The sequence below is a fragment of the Hibiscus syriacus genome, unplaced genomic scaffold, assembly GCF_006381635.1.
Source record: "Hibiscus syriacus cultivar Baekdansim isolate YM2019G1 unplaced genomic scaffold, ASM638163v2 tig00110747_pilon, whole genome shotgun sequence".
NCBI lineage: Eukaryota > Viridiplantae > Streptophyta > Magnoliopsida > Malvales > Malvaceae > Hibiscus > Hibiscus syriacus.
The window spans coordinates 1,408,729-1,427,302 of record NW_024062848.1 but is presented as its reverse complement, the minus strand read 5'-3'; positions in this window follow the sequence as shown (position 1 = coordinate 1,427,302).

Sequence of the window (18,574 nt, the reverse complement as noted above, 5' to 3'; positions counted from 1 at the left end):
CAAAATTAAAAGAAATGATGTTGGCTTTGAGTTTGCCTAACTTGCAAGAAGTTATTAACCGAGCCTAAGCTATCGAGAGAGCTCCAGAGGAGACATTAGCAGTGGAACATAGTGTACAGATGGGGAAAAGGGTTGGAATGCCTTCAACTCTCCATTATGTTAAGAGAGAAAAAGGGCTCAAGTTCGAGAGATATGAACAAAGAGGATTCTGCTACAAATTCACATAAAATAAAATAGTTCTATTCAGTTGCTGCTAGCTCGGGTAGAGCAGTTAGAGAAATAATTGTATGACAACCTTTGGAAGTGTGCATCGGGGAGTATACAGACTTCTTAGTGGAGTTTGCTTCCAATGTGGAGAGACTGGTCCCTTTTCCTGAAATTATCCAAATAAATATGGGGGTAATTCAGTGCAATTTGAAAGATTTGTGGCAACCTCTAATAGAAACAGAGGAAGTGGAAGATCAAGGGGATGAGATGAATCCTTGCAGCGACAAAAGACTCGGGCAGTCGCCAGAATCTATAATAGTACGACCAATGAGGATCAGGATGACCTGGAAATTTTAACAGGTACTTTTCATCTTTTGATTAGCCTGTATTTGTATTAGTTGACCCTTTATATATGCACTCTTACATTAGTACAAGGTTGGCTAGAGCTAGAGGAATTCCTGTAGATCCAATCTTGAGTAAGATGATAGCCGTAAACCTTAATAGATTATGGTACAAGTGTGAGTGGAAAAGTACTAAGCAATTAATAAAGATTTCAAGGACTATGTTCTTGGTGAATCTGATGGAATTACCAATTGATGAGTTAAGATTATTGCATAAAGTGATATTGATAATGATTATAAAGAGAATGATGTCTGGTTAAGGTGATAGATACTCAAATAAGAAAAGTAGGATTGTCTGATAATTTCACAAAATAGGGAAATTAGAGATGTTTTTTATATCAATATCTTGGGTTACCTCCAGATCGAGAGGTGGAATTCAAGGTTGTTGGTTATTAAAGTATTGAACATGTTTCTATGATTTAGTATCAAATGAATCAATAGGAATTATCTGCATATGATTTAGAGTTGGCAGTATTCAAGTTGCCTTAAAAGATTTGACGTCATTATCGGTATAATGAGTGATTCTATAGTAGTGCTAATCACACGAGCCTTATACTTGTGAAAGTGAAAATAGTGAAAATGAGACAGAATGGATGTCTAGAACCTCTAAAGGTGTATAAAGTGATCATTGATTATATTACAAAAGAAAGACAAAAATTTCTGAATAAGAATGTTATAAGTAGAAAATAAAGAAATTAAGGATTTTTGTAGGTCAGGTTTGACAGATGTTTGTAGTAGTGTGGGAGACTTTATGTATGATGTACTATTAGAGGAATAGTTGAATATCAAGTATTTTCTAAATTGTTTCAATCAATCTTGATTCATGAATGGAAAATGGGTTATGGGGATATAGAGATTCGATTATAATTTATTTATGAAAAAAAATCAATACAGATCTAGATTAGAGAAAGCCAAAAATCGCGTAACAAAACGATTCCTCTGGTTTAAGTATTGTCGTAAACGTATAAAGTCTTTAAATTCGAGGACAAATTTTCTTAAGGGGGAGAATTGTAATACCCCAAATATTAAGTCAGTGATTAATTGAAAAGGATTAAAAATTTGGATGACTAAATTGAGTAATTTGTAAAGTATAAGAAATGACTTAAGTAAGACCAATTTGTAAAAGATAGTTTATTGAAAGGGCATTTTGGTCTTTTAGGTGAAATGAATTTAAAACCCATTTAAATTAGGGATTTAAGAAAAAAAACTGAAAAACTTATTTTCTATTCTTCTTCTTCTTCCCCATGCGTGGGACTGTTCCTCAATGCTTAAGGTAAGCTTCATCTAGCTCATGTTTTAGGTTGATTTTGGTTGGTTCTTGTAACCTTAAGTAATAGGTAAGCTTAAGGAAAGGTTATATGATATTAAAAACTATTAAATAGAGGAAATATTAGAGATTTAAGAAAATGAGTTTTAAAATGATATGTTGTTATTTGAGTGTTTATTTATGTTTACGGTAAAATTGACTTGTCAAAGAGGTAAATGAAAGATTAGAAGCATTGGATATGATTAACAATATACTAAAAGTGGTTTGATTCTTAGAATTGAATGTTCTTGGAAGATTTTAGATGTTTTAAGAAACTAAATGAAATAAAGTTAGTATGGATAAGTAAATAAGAGCTTAATAGTATTTATGATGTAAACATACTGAAATTTGACCCCATTTGGGTGATATTCAGGCTGAAAACTGGAAATTCTGGGCACGGGTATTGACACTGATAGAACAATACAGATACTATAGGCTTAAAATTAGTAGAATCTATAGATTAATAGCGATACTGATTCAAGTAGTATTGATACCAAGAGGGGGTATCGATCCATAAGGATGGTATCGATCCATAAGGATGGTATCGATACCATTTGATCACAGAATGTAAAAATGGTATCAGTACCGTAATAGAGTATCGATACCATGGTGGGGGTATCGATACTAGTGAGCCAGAAATGTTAAAAATAGGTTGATATTGCATAAAAACTTAATAATAAGTACTCTTGAGTAACGTTTGAGTATAATTGTTAGGAAACATACTAACAATTGATAATGTATGTGTCTTTATGGGATTCTTGAGTAGATCAAAATCAAGCCACCGAGTCAAGCAATACTAAACACAAAGGCAAAGTACCGGAGTGATCAACGTTGCATTTTGGGTATAATAGTGAGACAATCCAGGTAAGTGCATTTATTATGTACGTATATGTTACTATTGACATAGAAATATGATTGATTTATATATGTATGGTGATTACCAAAGGGCACTGAGTGTGCAAAAAGCTGAGAAATTCCTACTAAGTGTATGAATTTCCGTAAGGGCACTTTGTGTACAAAACTGAGATATTCATACTAAGTGTATGAACTTCTGTATAGACACTACGTGTACGAACTAATAAATTTATAATAAGTGTATGAATTTCGTATGGGAAATATATGTGTAATTATCATAAGTTCATAATAAGAAGGTGAATTGTTGTATTGGTAGTGGATAAGCAATCTACGTAAATTATAACAAGATAGTGGGATTATTGCATTGGTACTATATGTATAAACCATAGAATGTATACTGATTTGAAAGATTTAATTGATATTATAAATAATTATTATAGTAGAAACTGGTCTAAAATAAAAGATTAATAGGCCTAAATGTGTATTTGACAGAAATGTGTCAATTATGCCAGTTAGATGAAAAGCTAAGTGCTTTTGATTCCTAACTGTGCATTTGACAGAAATATGTCAATTATGCCAGTTAGATGAAAGGCTAAGTGCCTTTGAGGCCTAGCTGTGCATTTGGCAGAAAGGTGTCATGTATGCCAGTTAGATGAATAGTTAAATACCATTGAGTAAAAGATGAATGGCATAGTTGTGCATTTAGAAGAAAGGAGTCAAGTATGCCAATTAGATGAATGGTTAAATACCATTAAGTAAAAGATGAATGGCCTAGCTGTGCATTTGGCAGAAAGGTGTCAAGTATGCCTATTACATGAACGATTAAATATAGTTGAGTACAAGATGAATGACATAACTGTGCATTTGGTATAAAGGCATCAAGTATGACAGCTAGATGAACGATTAAATAACATTGAGTAAAAGATGAATCTAACTGTGCATTTGGTAGAAAGGTGTCAAGTATGCCAGTTAGATGAATGGTTAAATACCATTGAATAAAAGATAAATGGCCTAATTGTGCATTTGGAAGAAAGGTATCAAGTATTCTAGTTAGATGAACGGTTAAATACCATTGAGTAAAAGAATAATGGACTAGCTATTCTTTGACAGAAAAGTGTCAAATATGTAAGTTAGATGAAAGGCTAAACACCTTTGGATAAAAGAATAAAGGAATCATAATGTATTGTAATATGAGTGGTGCATAAGTGTTATAAAGGGATGTTATATATATATATAATGTACAACAATGCATAACTAGTATGAATGGATATTATAAAGGAAAGCTTAAACAGAGCATAATGGGCATGAAATGATGCCCATATGAAAACACAAAATGTATTACCCCAAATTTTGATAGTGACCAAAATGTAACTTTTGAAAGTTTGATGGTCAAAGTATAAACTTGGAAACTTTAGGGAATTAAGTGATAAAGTTCCTAAAAAGAATTTTATTCTATAAATCGATAGTTTACTCTTGAGAGTGAGGTTTTATGGAAATAATATTTTGGATTTGGAATTTAGTAAGGAAAATTTAGAAATGGTTAAAACCACTAAGGAATCGGTAATTTCAGATTAAATTGGAATTTTACAAAAATTTAAAGGATGTTATAAAATGGTTGGAAATATTATTATAATATTTTAGATCAGAGAAAGTTGGTTTGGAAATGTGCAAATTTTCAGATTTAATCGAAACAGTTGAATTTAGTGACTAAAATGCAATTTTTGAAATTTCATGGGAAATTTCAGAAATTAAAGTCAAAATATTTCATCTTTGACTTTGAATTATGATGATGAGTTGTCATGGTTTTATGGTGAATAAAAAGATTCATTAAGGATAATTTGGTCTTATCCCAATTAAGTGAATATTATATTCATTTAAGTGGATTATAATGTAAAATATTATGATATGCACCCAACATATCATTGCATTTGTTCATCTTCTTCTCCCAAATCAGCTGTGGGTTTCTCCAAAGGTAAGAGAAAATTCCAATTCCATTTTCAAGCAATTTGATTTAGATTTTGTGTAAGTTGTAAATAGAAAATGGTTGTATGCGAAAAACTCTATCTTTTGGTACCAATATGGCATGGTAATCTTGTTGGTGTTCAAAGATCCTAAATTTAAGGGTTTGTGTTCATAAAAAGGGATCATGAAATTGATGATGGATTTTGATGTTTGTGAGGTAGTAGATTCATATTCAAGCATGTGTGATGATTAGAACATGTTTGATCTTTTGAGAATTTGTTCTATGAGTTTTGATCATGGATTGTTTGAGTGAGAAAAATTATGGAAAAATTATATATGAGTTGGAAATGGTGAAGGAAGTGTTATACAAGCCTTAGAAAAATTGGGGATCATTTCGTAAGTTTTGAAAAGTTGGAGATCAATTCGTAAATTTTGGAAAATAGAGGGATTGTTGTCTAAGTGTTATATAATTGATGTGCTATACTGGAATTTTTGGTATTAAAGATTTAGGTGATAAAATGGTGAAGGACCATTTTAAGTAAATTGGAAAAGTTGGTTCCAATACTAAAGAGAATTAATAAATGTTAAAGTATTTTGTGGTGAATAGTTTGAAGCATGATTGTGGAATATATTTTGGATAGATATATTTATGTTAGTACAATACTAACATATATAAGTATGAATCTGTATGTTGTACAGATTGTGATTTACTCGGTGTTCAAAACGATTCGAGTATAAAAGAAAAGGGTTATTATGGACAATAGTGAGGCTTATTTTGGAAAATTATAAAGTGTCAAGGTGAGTGCAATACATGCATGAAATTATACATGGATGTTTTATACATCATCAGGAAGACTTGCGATAAGTCGACCTTGTTTTATCTGCATGATATTATATCATATTTTTAGAAACTGAAATGACATTGATATGTCAGAGTATGAAATTATACATGGATGTTTTATACAGCATAAGGAAGACTTGTGATAAGTCGACCTTGTTTTATCAGCATGATATTATATCATATTTTTAGAAACTGACATGACATTGATATGTCAGAGTATGAAATTATAATGCATTGGTTTTGGAAAATGTGATATTTTACCATGAATGTTATTTCGGGTATGAATTGCCCCATTGTTAAATATTGATAATATACTTTGCCATTGATGGATTAAATAAAATAGACTGTATGCCCAAGTAATCATTGAGGGACAGGGTATAGTTGGCATGCCATAGAGTCCAGCAGCAGGCTGCATATTCGGGAATACACTAAAGGATACCTAGTGTATATGGTGGGCACGACCTTATGTGTCATATTCGGGATTGTACTTAAGGATACCTAGTACAGATGGTGGACACGACCTTATCTGTCATACTCAGAACAGCACTACGGTGCTTATATTTGACTCGTGTACCCAGGGTCCTTAGGGTTGTTTATTGGGCTATTGTCTATGGTTTATGGTTTATTGGTTAATAAATGGTAAGTTTTGCAAATAAGCTTACTAGTTATTGGAATGAATGGCAAGTATTTTGGAAATAATATTTTTATATTCAGTTATGATATTTTGATCATGGTAAAATTATGAATATGCTAATAGCATGGTTTTATGGCATTGGATTTGAAATCTAAATCCATGCATGAATTGAATTGCACTATTTATTGTTTTAATTGCCTCACTAAGTATATACTTAGCGTGTGATGATTTTCACGCGTAGGTAAAAAGCCGTAGAAGAATAGAGAGTTCAAGGTAACATCAAGCATCAAGAAGTATATTTCTTTATCAGTAAGACATCCTAAAATGTAATGAAGACTTAATTAGTGGCATGTAATTATTATGTTTTATTTGCTTTGTTGAACAAAATTGAAGAAGAAAAAAAAATGGAATTTTATAAACTTATATGTATTTTCGCAGTTACTGTAGTAGTTACTATTCATTGATACAGACCACATTTTAGCAAATTTCCAGATTGTTAAAGGGGTACCGATTCCCATGCTACAGGGAATCGATTCCCCCACTGTTTACTGTTCGGGTACTATTCACTATTCATAAATAAAAAATTTTGAATTAAATTGTTATAACGAAACGTAATTTTATATGATATGTTATTTTTATAATATCATTTACTATTTTAATAAAATAAATTTTAAATCGCTTTTGAATCGTAAAATGGTTTTAGAAATTCGGATAATATCTATAATCTGTATAGGTATAATTATACGGGTTATAGGTGTTACACAAAATGATGTATTATAAGTATTTAAGGTGCATCCATAAAGATTATAAAAGATACATGAGCAATTGGCACCTTAGAGCAATACATGTATTGTACTTTCACATGTTAATGTATACAGGGCGAATAAAGAATAATTGGAAAATATACAGAATGATAGGTACGATGCTCATACTAAGAATAATCTCCATGATGGTATGAAAGAATTATGATTTAATTGAGTATGGCTTAATTGTTCCTTATGAATGATGCAATTAAATTCTAAATTCAGTATTCATGAGATATTTCATATAATTGTAATATCTTATTGTATTACGTCTCACTAAGTAAATACTTAACATGTGTTGATTTCATGTGTAGGTAAAGGCAAAGATTAGTTGCGTAAGGAGTGCAACAGTAGCAGCAACTTTCATCAAATAAAGGTTGACTCATCAGTAACATTATGATAATCTTATTCATTTTGAGAACTTAGTTGGCATGTAATTAAATTATAGTAAATATTTTATAATGTACTTCAGTGATAGTTGTAGTATTCTACTTCTATGAATATCATATTTTGTAGTTATTCAAATTGAAGCAAAATTTTATGGGTTTTCAAATGACAAAACGTTTTATAAAGTGATGTGACCTCTATATTTCGTGAACGGAAAGGTTTATTGGATGTGGGTGTTACAACCATTTAGTTCCCAATTTCTCTAAAATTTTCAATTTGATCCCTAAACTTATACAACCTTCCAAATTGATAAATTGAGCTTTCTAATATCAAAATTTTTATAGTACCCCAACTTTCAAATTTTGCATCTTAATCCTTTAATTTCCCAAGTTATGTAAAATGATCCATAGAACTAAACCAAGTTCCAAATTGATCCCAACAACTTTGCAAAGCATATAGAATCATTCTTATACCAATTATAAACCCTTAGAACATTTTTACACGTTTTCCCTATTTATTCACTTGGTCGAATACTATAGTGTATTTTTATAATGATCTCTAATTTGGTTCAAGCATGAATTAATCATCTATATATCATTTCCATATCCACAACAAATCAAATTCGATAATTTCTCATGAAATTCAACCATGGTGGCTAAATGCTTCATCTAGTTATTCTAATGATTCCATCAATTTCATGCTTGTATATGATTCTACTACACTCACAATATCATAATCCAACCTTATTTCAATGAATTCCAAACTCCCCTTCATCCACCATAATCACCAATTCAACACTTCAAGCAAGGAAACAATAAAATTTTTACACCAAATGAAAAAGAATTCAATGTAGAATATTTTTCTATTTCATACTTTAGTCCAGAAACCTAACAAAAATAAATTAAAATGAAAAAGAAAATTTCCTTACCTAGACGAAAAAGCTCATGGAAATGAAGTTGAATAAGGAAGAAAACTCTTGAAATGAACTGGAAATATCTACTACACTTGGCATTTAAACAGATTAAAATGAATTTGAAATTCATTTAATGATAAATTACCATTTCACCAATAATGAATCATGATAATTTTTACTTTTCCATTCCATGACATCATCATATCAATATAAAAATCATATTTATTGATCTCCATCTTTTGCCCTGCACTTTTCCAAAAATTTCAATTTAGTCATTTTAATTCAACTATCCCACTATCCACTTAAATTCAATGAGCCATGTAAAATTCTACTAATTAAAAATATCAAAATAATATTACTAACCTCATACTATCATCCTTCAAATTTTTGTAAACTTTCGACTTGAGCTGGTATCTAAATATTTTACCGAACTTTATCGCTTAATAGTTTTTACACAATCTCATTATCGAAATTTGAATTCTATATAAACTTATTCTTAAATATGAACTATTCATTTATGGAATAAATTTATTTTTGGGAAAATAACCATTTTAGTCCTTGAATTTTCCTAATTTTCTACTTTAACCACAAAAACTTTCAAAATTTACATTTTGGTCACTTGGCAAAATTTTGGGGTATTACATTTTGGAAATCGATGAAACATCCTTTGTTGTATAGGATGGAAATGGTTTAGACGAGAGCAAGAGGGTTGTTCATATATAAGGGAAAGCAAATGGAGAGCATCTAAATAGAACAACATTCTCTTTAACCACTGAAATCACTTGATGAATTATAAAATGACTTGATACACTTTTAGGTGCCTAAACTATACCTCAAATTTACTTTTGATGTCTAATAAATTTTTGTTAAAAATAGGTGCCTAATATTTTCTCCGTTGCCCTTTTAGGTGTCTAACATTAAAAAAACCGTTAAGTGAGATGTGTCACATTCACATTTTTTAAATAAATATTTTTAATGTAACACTTCTTTCTTGTATCTATCCCCGAATATGAGACAAATATTTCACATAACACTTGTAAAATATTTCCTATTCAAAAACAGTAAAAATTTGTTTCTTTAAAATTTATTCAATTTAATCTTTTTCACCAAAATTTATTAATCTCGTAAAATCAAAATATAGTAGTTTAACATACAAATCAAATTCAATTTCAGACAACAACTTGACATATCAATATTGTTCCATATAAAAAATAAAACTACCTAACAATTGCTTGAATCAAAATTCATCTTTACGCTAATAAAATATAACTTTATCAAAACATTAGATAAAATTACATATTTATAACCATACCTTACTTAATAAAATTCAACTATAAAAGTTATTACCATTTATATATAAATTACAAACATATCAAAGTTTCCTAATCCATTTTAAGGTATAACCATATTCAAATACTACGAACACTTATTATATGTATGCATGACAACTAGAAATCAAACCAATAGTATGATGTCATTATTGTTACCGTTAAACAGTCTTCAATGATTGATGTCAAGCTTAGCTCCTTAACATCCACTCGTTTTCTTTTACCTGCGCATGAAACCATCACAAGCTAAGTATACACTTAGTAGGGCATTATAAATAAAAATAAAACATATAGATATAAAATTATCAGATAGATCATTTTACAGAAAATGCATTGTAATAATATAAGAAAAAATAATCAGAATTAATAAAGTCTTTCTTTGATTAGAAAAATGTAAAATAATTATTGTCATATAATTCCATAATCTCATATCAGATTATTCAAAGAAAACTTTACTTTCAATGAATCAGTCAACATGTACTTCTCAGTCCATATAAAACATAACCCAATGTATACCAAATGAGAATGCATGGTACGTGACTCAGATGAGTGTGCGCAATATGCAATCATAACTGTAAGAGATTAATTACACTCTTAGTGTTAGATAGACGTATAGGTAATTTAAAACACAAAATCACTATACAAATCAAATATCAGATATGGTAATTCATGACTTTGGAACATTAAAAATTTCATAATACACATATAGTGCCAAAAAGATGTACACAAATGTACCAGATACAAAATCAATCCACCTTATGGCATTCTAATGTACCAATAACTCTCAATCCATACATACAGACTATAACACCCCGAATATCGATCTAGTAATTTCCTGTTGAGCTAAGAATTTATTTAATAGATTCATTATAGCATGAGGGTCTACTGGTTCAAATTTGAGTTTAATCGGGTAAGAAATTAGCCTTGTAGAAGATAAAAAGGGGATTTTTAAGCTTATAGAGAATATATGAGGACCTAGAGTGTAATTTTACCACTTAAGAAAAATGGATGATTTGGGAGGATTTCTAGCTGATTTCATGTGGGTTTGGGAAGTTTTGGGCAGACTACTGTTCTCTTTCTCTTCCCCAAAACTTCTTCTCATTCATCCCATCATTTCTCTACATTCTTTCTTTTTCTTTCAAGCTATAGAAATGGGAAATCTTACACCTTTATTCATCTACTTCTTCAATAAAAATCTAGAGGCAAGATTCTTAATATTGGGTTCTTAAGCTTCATAAAAAGCTCACCATATTCTGTAATGGTGGTTTTGAGCTTTATGAAAGTTCTAAGGATGATTTAAGCTCCAAGAGCTTCCTCTAATGTTTTCATTCGATTTTCTTATGTTATATTTGTAACTTAACGACTAGTGTCCTTCATTTTCATATTGAAATCAATTTATGGCTCTTTGTTGATGAAAAAATGGTGTAAAACCCCCTAAAGGCACAGAGTTGTCAAGATTAGTTTTTGGAGGATCTAAAAAGGTATTTAGGTAGCTAGGAATTGAGATAACACATTATAACTCTTCCTTACTAATTGCACGTCATTTAAATGAATATGCTTGCTTATATAGGGTAGAAATAACATGTGGGATTTGGGTTCTTAATTTGTTTTTAAGGATGTTTTAGATGTTATTCTAGTGTAAAAATGATATATAATGACCCCTTATAACTTTTATAAGCTTTAATAACAACTTATACCTTAATAACTGTTTGGGGTGAATTTGGGGGTGTTTTCTGAGCAAAACGGTGTGATTTGGAGTGATAGTATCTATATTGTTCATGTTCTAGGTGAAAATAGGTTATTTTTAGGCCTCGGTATCGATACTAGAGTGTTGGTGTCGATAACGGCCCCTTGGTATCGATACTGTGAGTTAAAGTATCAATATCAGATGTTTAATATCGAGACTGAATGCTCAATATAGAGAATGTTGGTCTCCATACCAAATGACTCGTCTCCATACCGAAAACTTGGTATCCATACTGAATATTGAGTATCCATACCAGAGGCTTGATAACAATACCTAAAGTGGTTGAGTGATTTTATGATGTCAAATAGGCTCAAGAGTGGGGATTTTAATATCAATTAAGATCGAACATATATCTCAAGTGTGGGATGTCACTAAAATATCCTTGTGTTGAAATTACCAATTTACACTTATGGGCCTTAATGAATGAAATAACCTATATGAGTTACATACACATGATTAGAGTATATCAACTATCACTCCAATTCAAGGGTGAATTAAGGGAAAGCATGATGAGATTGACTAGAGTGTCACCACTAATTAGCAAACCGGAGTCGAACATTAAGCTAACAGATAATCCAATAAGTGAATAATAATAACACGATTCTAACTTAACCATACCACATGTAGGTAATTTTATTTGCATATATGGTTTGTTTAGTTCATGAAATATGCTAGAGTAAATTTCATGGTAAAATCCGTATTTGTTGTTTGTAAGCATTAAAGATGACCCTTTTAACCTCTAAGACCTCAAATAATACTTTAATAAGCATTACTAGTCTTAGGGAAGTGTATGGGTGAGATTTAGATGTATTTTCATGCCCAAAATAGATTAGGACATCCGAGTTACTCTAGCATTATGATTATTGTCCTCTGTTTGTGAAATATCCAGATATTATTTAACTAGGTATGCATTCGATGCACGTAAAATTTTGGATTGTACCCTATGCTTGAAAAGTTTGTGATGTGAGCTTCCGATGTACATATAATTATGGTCCTCAGCCCGACCTCTCAAGTCTCTGAGATTTACTAGGGCTATAAGTTTCGATGCATATAAAATTTTGGTTCTTACCTTGAAGTTATCACGTCCTAATTAGAGTAGTATGTTGTCTGAGATGTACATAAAATTCCTTCGAACACATTGCTAGACCTATCTCATGTTTGTTGATATACTTCTACATATCCTAAGTAAGTTGTGGGTGTTAACCCGAGATGCACGTAAAATTCCTCTGACTACACCACTAGACTTACCTCAGTATGTTTTTAGTGTATTTGTATGCACATGATTTCATTTGTTAGCATCATCATTTAATGAATTCATATAGTGTGGTAGAGGTATTGTGTGGCACGGGCTTGCAGCTTAGCATTCAAAATGTGTTTTTGTTCGCATGTTTCAAGTTTCATAGAGTGCGATGGGACAATGACATTATCAGAAGAGTATCAGTAGAGTACTAGAGTACAGTAATGACGACCTAGTGGGCATGTAAAGGTCATGATTTAGAGTCAGTTTGTAATATTTTAATAATTTATTTTTTATTGAGTTTCTAAATTAGGGCCTCATTTTTTGTAAATGTTTATGATTGTATACCTTTTATAAATATTTTAAAGTGAGTATGGTTTCAAGGAAAATTCTTAGGTTAACCATTTCAGTGCTCCTGTGTGGCATTCAGATCCATGGGATTTAGGGGTTACATTTAGTAGTATCAGAGCTAGAGTTTAGTCAGTTCTAGGTTAACTTGGTCGAGTTCTACATACTCCCAAAGTTGTAAGTTGTACTCGTAGATTGAGACTTCAATATTTTTCATCCATCGCTTATTAATAAGTTAATGTGATAGTCTTGACTAATAAATGGGTAACAGAGATAAATCTATAGGATAAGAGATATTATGGTAACTAATTTGGGAATATGAAACCTAGTTAGTTTGTCATGTCAGGTGCTAAAATATGACAAGAAAGGTTCGAGTGAGGAACCTAGTCTCTCATGGTAAATATAGCTAAAAAAGTACCTTATGAATCTATGAATAAATGTACTCAGATAGAAGTGTAGAAAACATTTCAAAAAACAAAAAGAGTTTGTTCCTTAGTAATAGATATGTATAGAAGGATGATCATCAGGGTGATGAGTGATCCATTAAAATTAGAGTCGATTAGATTGTCATCTTTTCATCAGCTTTATATACGTAAGTGAGATTAAGTTTTATCCTTTAAACATGTTTGGAAAAATTAGAGTCCCCAACAAAAGCAATTATACCCCCGCCAATATTTCTATTAGAATTTAAGATTCTTTAGGACTTGGTTTTCATGAATTCTATTTAGCTAATCAAGCTATTGTGGGGGAAATGTACATGTTATTCCCCTAAGTCAATGACCCATGAGGAGAAAATTTCAAAAACAACTTGTATGTCTTCAAAAGAAATCTTTCTTTTATCCTTGTACACTGTAGGTCCTTAGTTATATCTTAGAGAATAATCTTTATGATAAATGTCTCCACAAGCTTTTCAAATTTTATTCCTTATTATGATCATGTCATTTCATTCGTTAATTCCATAAATGGTGTTCTTATGTGTTCGATCTAAATCTAGAGCCATCAAGTAAACCATTTTGTTATTGAAATAAGTGGAAATCTCCTCAATTTTTAAGATTCTCTACTTGTGATCTTTTAGCAGTATTCAATACAGATGAGCAAATCTTTTCTTGCTTTGATAAGTGAATGTATGCTCAGCTTTACCAAATGAATACTCTGATGGCCCTAATAATATTCCTCAGTTGGATGTCCTATGAAGGTAAGTGGTCGTATTAATTCAAAAAACCATATTCATCTCTAAGAAGAATCGTTAGTGTTATAATCTATCCATTTGTTGATGAGAATTTTGTTATTGTGGTAAATCATATGTCAATTGGTAAGGGCCTTGACCTGGACGAATCTCTTCTCATATTCTCAAAACAACCCAGAATGTGAGTACTTATACTTGTGAACTCCTCGGATACTTCGTGCGCTTCATTGACCTTCTTTGTTAAGTCTTAGAAGCTTATTGCACTTTGATGATTCAAACAACTCTAATTTTCAACAAGTTATTGTAAATGACACCTTGAGTTCTATCAAATAAAAAAAATACTTGTAATCATTGTCTCTACTTCATGATACACTTTGTACAATCTGGTATGGTAAAACTCCCCCAATCTTATTAATATCTACCTTGTTGTTAGAATTTCATTCAGCCTATGTTTGGAATTACAATCAATCGTATCATCCTTATTTCCTCTATGATGAGTTCTTTTGAGCCTTAGTATCGTGAAACACATTGGAGGAATGTTCATAAATCAAAGATTTCGTTTGCCTCAATTTGATAAAATTTGACTAGTATGTTGAATCTCTCATGCATTCATAAATTCGTAGTGTAAGAGAAAAAATCATTAAAGTTTATTAATTTTGTCACTGTATTTTTTGGTTTATATGTTAAATATTATAAATATTTCGCTTAAGCGCATTTTCCTAGAAATATCACTCATTTTTGTTCGAGGATCTTGTTATGGAAAGCTTATCTAGTAGGAATTTATGGACTTGTTTGGTCAAATCTCTTTTAATCCTTTATAGTTGTAGTGATTTGTAGTTATGCATTTACGATAAAATGCATTTAGTGAAGGTCTTTTGAAAGACCTAAGGAATCACAAAGGTTGTGTAGCTTGAATGCTTAAACTAGTAGTTTCGTTTAGAAAATTTTAAGGACAACATTTTCTTTCAGGAGGGAGAGTTGTATTGCCCCGAATATCGGTCTATTAGTTTTGTGTCGACCCAAGAATTTATTTAATAGATTCAATATAACATGAGGGTCTATTGGCTCAAATTTAAGTTTAATCGGGTATGAAATTAGCCTTGTAGAAGATAAAAAAGGGATTTTTAATCTTAGAGATAATATATGAAGACCTATAGTGTATTTTTACCATTGAATAAAAACATGGCTGATTTGGGAGGACTTCTAGTTTATTTAACGTGGGTTTGGGAAGCTTTGGGCGGACCATTCTTCTCTTTCTCTTTCCCAAAACTTCTCCTTCTTCATCTTATCCTTTCTCTCCATTCTTTCTTTTTCTTTCAAGCGATAAAAATGGGAAAGGTTGTATCTTTCTTTATCTCCTTCTTCAATCCAAAATCTAGAGGTAAGATTCTTCATAAAGGGTTTTTAAGCTTCATGAAAAGCTCACCATCTTCTCTAGTGGTGGTTTTGAGCTTCATGAAGGTTCTAAGGAGGATTTAAGCTCTAAGAGCTTCCTCAAATGTTTCTATTTGATTTTCTTATGTTATAGTTGCTATTTAATAACTAGTGTCATTCCTTTTCATGTTGTAATCAATTTTTGGCTCTTGATTGATGGAAGAATAGTGTAAAAACTCCCTAAAGGCAAGGAGTTGTCAAGGTCAATTTTTGGAGGATCTAGAAAGGTATTTGGGTAGTTAGGAGTCGAGGTAACACACTATAACTCTTCCTTACTACTTGTATGTGATTTAAATAAGTGTCCTTGCTTGTATGGGGTACAAAGGGCATGTGGGGTTTGGGTTCATGATTTTTTATTAAGGATGTTTTGGATGTTATTCTAGTGTAAAAAAGATGTATAATGACCCATTATAACTTTCATAAGCTTTAATAACAACTTAGACCTTAGAATAAGTGTTTGGGTGAGTTTAGGGGTGTTTTTTGAGCAAAACAATGTGGTTCAGAGTGATAGTATTGATATTTTATGAATATTATCGTTACTATTCATGTTCTAGGTGAAAACATGTTATTTTTAAGCCTCGGTATCGATACTAGAGTGTTGGTATCGATACCGACCTCTTGGGATCGATACTAAGAGTTGCATTATCGATACTAGATGTTCAATTTTGAGATTGGATGCTCGGTCTCGAGACCGCTAGTCTCTATACTAAATGACTGGTCTCCAAATTAGAGGACTGGTCTCCATACCGAAAGACTGTCCTCCATACCAAAAGACCGGTAACTATACTAAATATTAAGTATCCATACCGGAGGCTTAATATCAATACCTAAAGTGGTTGAGTGACTTTAGGATATCAAATAGACTCAAGAGTGAGGGTTTTAATATATATTAAGATCGGGCATCTAGCTCGAGTGCGGGATGTCACTAAAATGCCCTTAGGACCAAAATTACCAATTTACCCTTATAGGCCTCATTGAATGAAATAACTTATATGATTTACTTACAGATGAAGAAAGTATATCAATCATCCCTCCAATTCAAGAGTGAATCGAGGGAAAGCATGATGAGATTGACTAGATTGTATCCACTAATTAGCAAACATGATTTGAACGTCATGCTAACAGATAACCCAACAAGTGAATAATAGAAACATGAATCTAACTTAAACATACCACATGTAGGTAATTGTATGTGCATATATGGTTTATTAAGTTCATTAAGCATACTAGTGTAAATTTCATGGCAATATATGTATTTGTTGTTTATAAGCATGAAAGATGATACATTTTGACTTCTAAGACCTCAAATAAAACTTTCATAAGTTTTGTTAGTCTTAGGGAGTGTATGGGTTAGATTTAGATGGATTTTCGTGCCCAAAACAGGGCACTCCAAACTGTCGATATCGATAATGTTCTTTGTATAGGACAAAAACAAGGAAAAAATTGAGGGAAAGTATCGATACTCCTTCAAGGAGTATCAAAACTCGGGGCCTGATTTTGATACTCGGGGTCCAGTATCGATACTCAAAGGGTGGTATCTATACAGGTTGAAAGTTTTGGATTCCAGTGTACAAAATTGGTATCGATACTCATGGGAGTATTTATACCCATGGTAGAGTATCGATATTCCCCATATGAGTATCGATACCAAGGCATTTTTGAAAACATTGAAGCTATTTTTGGTATTGATACTCAGGGTAAGTATCGATATCTAAGGTTCAGTATCAATACTGCTGGCACAGTATTGATACCATCATTGATTTTTGGGCGATTTTGGTTCGTTTGATTTAGAGGTTTGAGGCCTTGGGTGTTTAAGTTCGTATAAGCTTCAAGTATACGATATTAGTGAAAACGATCAAAATTACTAAATTCTCACCTATAAATCAAGCAACTTAGGATGACACAAGATTGGCCTTTGCTTAACTCTCGGGAAATGGTTAGGACACTCGAGTTACTCTAGAATTTGATGATCATCCTCTATTTGTAAAATATATAGATATTTTCTGACTAGGTAAGAATCTAATGAACGTAAAATTATTGATCATGCCTGCATGAATCTAATGCTTGTAAAATTTTGAATCATAACCTATGCTCGAAAAGGTTTGGAATGTGAGCTTCTGATGCACGTAAAATTTCAGTCCTCACCCCGAACTCTCGGGTATACCAGATAGACTAGGGCTATAAGTTATAACATACATAAAATTCTAGTTCTTACCCCAAAGCTACCACATCCTAGATAGGGTAGTATGTTGTCTGAGATATATGTAAAATTCCTCCGATCACATTGCTAAACCTATCTCATGTTCGTTGATATACTTCTACATATCCTAGGTAAGCTAAGGGTGTTAACCCGAGATGCACATAAAATTCCTCCGACCACACCACTAGACTTACCTCAATATGTTTTTGAGTGTATTTGTATGTACATGATTTCATTTGTTAGCATGATCATTTAATAAGTGCATGTAGTATAGTAGAGGTATTATGTGACGCGGGGCTTGCGAGCTCGGTGTTCATAATGTGTTTTTGTTCGCAAGTTTTAGGTTTCATGGAATGTGATAGGACAATGACATCATCAGAAGAGTCCTAGCGGAGTACCAGAGTTTAGTGATGAAGACCTAGTGGGCTTGTAGAGGTCATGATTTGAAATGAATCAGTTTGTAATATTTTATTTATTTATTCTATTTATAGAGTTTCTAAATTAGGGCCCCGTTTTTATAAATTGTTCTAATTTTATACCTTGTATAAATTTAAAGTGAGTATGGTTTCAATGAAATTTTTTAGGTTAACTACTTTAGTGGTCCTGTGTGGCATTCAAATCCATGGGATTTGGGTGTTATATAGACATAATTGTTTTCTTTCAAATGTAAATGAATCACCTCGAGATTTAAACTTTTTATAAAGTACATGAACAATTTCCTTTTTATTTCACATTGATCATGACACTAAGGTCTAAGGCTCAACACTCATCGGATACAAAGCTTA